Raw genomic sequence first — 4,651 nt, 5'->3', positions numbered from 1 at the left:
GTCCGTTTTGGATTGACTTTAATTAATTAATTTATTTATTTCTGGGCTAAATACCTATTTTGGTCCTTATAATCTTTTTTTGTTTCGATGTAATCCCGCCTTTATTTTTTGTCTCAATTTGGTCCCAAACTAATTAATTGGTTTCAACTTGGTCCCTAATAAATTAATTGGTTTCAATGTGAGACTTCCGTCCAAATTTCTTTAACGGAGTTAACTATTGGTCACGTGGATGCCACCTAGATGCATAGGTGGATGCCACGTGGATGAAATTTTTTTGAAAACACCTGGAACCAGAATGCGCTTTTGGTGTGTTAATTTTGCATCGGAAACTGGCCGTTCCAAATGCAAAATTTACACACCAAGAGTACACCAGAACGGTCCGTTCTAAAAGCAGAATGGGCCGTTCTGGTTTCAGAACGGGCAGTTCTGAAATCAGAACGGCCCGTTCCAAAACTGAATAGAATATTATTTATTAATTTTATTAAAAAATGTAATAATTTTGAAAAATATTTTTTTATGGTAAAAATTTTAAAATTACTTATTTTTATAAAATACAATTGCCTTATAAATAGAGTAATAACTTTTTTTTTTCTATCTGAAGAAATATTTAAGTGTCTTTTAAATTTTTACATTCATTTAAAATAAAAATATTTTATATGTTAATTTGAATTAATTTAACGAAATATTATATGATTTTTAATTTTTTAAAAAATTTTATAAATTTGATCTATACATGAAAAACTTTTTAATTTAACAATTAAATTCTTAAAAATTTGATATATAACATTAATTATTAAATAGAATAAATCTATCAAGACTTACTATTGAAGTAAGTAAATTTTTTCTTCATTAAAAATGAATATAATTTTACTACAAAATAAAAAACAATTAAACAATAAAATAAAATAAAAATTTGGTAGTGTCAATTTGGTAGTAAGTGGTTCATCTTTTAGTGATACATTGCATTGTCCTTAATAATACATTGTATGGCCTAACTGTTTAGCAATTGAAGTTATCAATTTCCATTGACAATATTACCAAATTCAGTGTTTGAAATACTTTGTACCTTGGGTCTTTTTCCTTCCATGATTCACAACCGTGAACTATAATCATTGATCGTTTATGTTTAGCAGTCTGGAACCAGAACGACCTGTTCTGAAACCAGAACGGGTCGTTCTGGTTCCAGGGGTGCTTTCAAAAAATTGGCATCCACGTGGCATCTACTTGGCATCCACCTATGCATCCACGTGGCATCCACCTATGCAACAATTAATTCCGTTAAAAAAATTTGGACGGAAGTCCTACATTGAAACCAATTAATTTATTAGGGACTAAATTGAAACCAATTAATTAGTTTGGGACCAAATTGAGATCAAAAATAAAAGTGGAACTACATTGAAATAAAAAAAGATTATAAGGATATTTAGCCTTTATTTCTGTGATCTCCTGGAGTGCAACTATTCAACATAATATTACTCGTATTATACACAAGTAGGAAAAAGACGTGGCACTTAATTTATAATATATATATATATATATATATATATATATATATATATATATATATATATATATATATATATATATATATATATTTTGGGAATGGTTATTCAGGAGAGGTTTTTTTTCTCACGCATTCGATTATCGACGTTGGAACTACCTAAATGTATTATTGAGAATAACTTAGTCAAGATTGTACCTTTATCATAATTATTATAAAGAATAATATTTGGTCTTTATAAAATTAATTTTTTTAATATATTTAATGATTTTATCTATAAATATATAGGCATGAGACTTTCATAAGGTGTGTAATATGTATTATACTCTCAATTACTCCAAACATTTGTTAATTAAGATATTGAAAATTTTTAGCATTCATTTTTCACTAAGAACAAATATAATAGTATGATAAAAGTGAAAATAAAATATAGTTATATCAATTTGTATCCCCTTATAATATGTATAAATGTGTAAATCTTTCACTAAAAAATAGATCATATCAACTTTCACGTCAACATCACATAGCATTATAATATTTAGATAATACTTTTGATGATTACAAATAGTCTCTCATGTTTAAGAGAGTGCAAATTATATCAATGTGTGTTTATGCTTTGTTTGGCATGTTTGTTTTGTTCATTTTAAGTAACTTAGTTATATAATTTTTTGTTAGATGATATTTGACGATGAAGATATTTTTAAACTAATTTTAAACTTGAAAATCAAAAATTTGAGTTTGTCACTCAAAATAATCGATTATCCACTTGTAATAATTAATTATTTATTTTGTGTTTTTATCATTCTTAAAAACTCATTATAATAATATATTGTCATTATACAATAATCAATTATTTCAAAGTCAAATCCTTGTAATAATTAATTATTCTAGTAAAAAATTGATTAAAGTGTTCTTAATTAGTTTTTGGATTCATCAAGAGGAAAATAATCATTTATCTATAAAAATAATCAATTATTTCAATTAGAGAATTCTATAAATTTTTTATTTTCTTTGTGAAAGAATCATTTGATCCTTTAAGGATAATTTTAAGAATCATCATCATCCAACTAAAGAGGAAGGTTAAGTTATTCCAACTTTGATTCACCTTTTTTTTATTTATTGATTTTGTATCAAAGTGAATTCGTTATAACTCTCTTTATCATTGTTCTTGATTGGTGTAACGACCTGCCAGGTCTCACACAATTTATAGCGTCAGGAAAAAACATAATAATACATTTCTCATACCATACATAATGCATAAAAATAAAACATTTCCATTAAGCATTTATATACATGATGAGAAATAACGACTAAAGTCCCATATATATATGTGTGTGTTTGATTGAAAATGGAATATAATATACTATACAAAATATATGGCAGCCAACAAAACATAAACAACATAGTAACCACTCCTCAACTGTGTCTCGACCAAAAGTTCGTTTTCCCCGCGACAACATCACCTACTTTTGATTTGCTCACATACCAAGATATGGTCATTGTAGTCCCAATCACAAGGGAAAACATGCTATAGTAAGCTTATAGCAATAAACATCATAAAACAACATCAACATATAATAAACAACAATAGAATTCAACTTTTCGTCTCTCCACATCAGCTAAAAAGAACAACGTTTTCTACACATTCAACGTAATATACAACTTCAACGCAACCACATAGGCAACATCCATGCAACATCATATGCAACATCTACTAATGCTTCATTACGCATATACAACTAGGAGATCTCCAACAATTGAGGTTGAATAGTTTAGGTGGAATAAACCCTACTGAATCCAACGTTTGACCTATCTTGACCAAAGCAAGTATATGACATCATTAAGAACTCCGGAGAGAACCAGGTATAGAAAATAATAGACAATTGCTCAAATGTGCCACTTAGACGTGGAGGTTCAATACTATTGTCAAGGCATAAGGGTTTGGGTGTGGGCCTACGACGACCTTGACTTGCATCACCAATCCACGTATAGAGTTATCCCACCCACTACTCTCTAAGTACCACGCACCCTCCAATACCTAGTCAAATATTACATATCCAACTAGATACCTTACTCAAATTGGTCATTCACCAATGACATGGATTGACTACTCCCATGCTGCCCACACAGTACTAAGGGATTCAACCTTAAAAACAACTTTCAACTTATCGTTTTGGTACTATGTATCTCAACATAGGACATATATCTTAGTCATATGTCCCCAACTTTACAACTTTACGACAATAAACATCTTTATACAACTTTATAACTATAGCCATCATTCATTCAACTTTTCAACAATAGTCATCTTGACAGCTTTAAAACAACTAATGCAACTTAACAACTTTTAATCAACTTCCATAAGCAACTCTAACAACTTTACAACATAAACAACTTATATATCTTAACATCATCATAACATTATCTACAATAGGCAACACACAACTTAACAACTTTCATACAATTACACAACTTTAAAAACTCTAACAATATAGTAACTTTTCCACATACATCACAATACAACTTTACAACATATAATCAACCTCAATAAACAACTTTAAAACAACTAAAAATCAACTCACAACATATAATCAATTGGAATTTATAACTTGAACAACTTTAATATACATATCAACCTTTAAAAATAAGGAATTATTGAAAAAAATCATTAAATAGAGTCAGTCACGCCTGTGACTTTAGTCATGCTTGTGACTCGTTCTGTCTTAACAAAGTTTTTAAACTCGAGGAGATCACAACTGTGACTCACTAGTCAGGCAATCACGTTCGTGACTTGCTAGTCACGCCCGTGACTGACCAGTCATGCCCATAACTGATCAGTCACCCCCTTGACTGACATGGAAACTTCAAAATGAAACCTCACTTCGATTTTTCCTCAAATCTTGCAATCTCAGCAACTCCCAACACATACAACTATAATCAAACCATTCATAACAAAGTAAATAAATGAAAACAACTTAGAATATCCACATGCAACCATAAATCTTCGCAAAATTTAGAAATTTCAAAACAACACCAAAACCCCAACTTCTTCTTCTCCACAACTCAACTTAATTATATTTTAACAAATAAAATTTTATTATATTTTGCTCAAAGTTACATTAATACGATTTGAAACATTTAAATCCATAT

Source organism: Cajanus cajan, chromosome 7 (assembly GCF_000230855.2).
Source record: "Cajanus cajan strain Asha chromosome 7, NIPB_CcT2T_4, whole genome shotgun sequence".
NCBI lineage: Eukaryota > Viridiplantae > Streptophyta > Magnoliopsida > Fabales > Fabaceae > Cajanus > Cajanus cajan.
Note: the sequence above shows the minus strand (reverse complement) of the source record.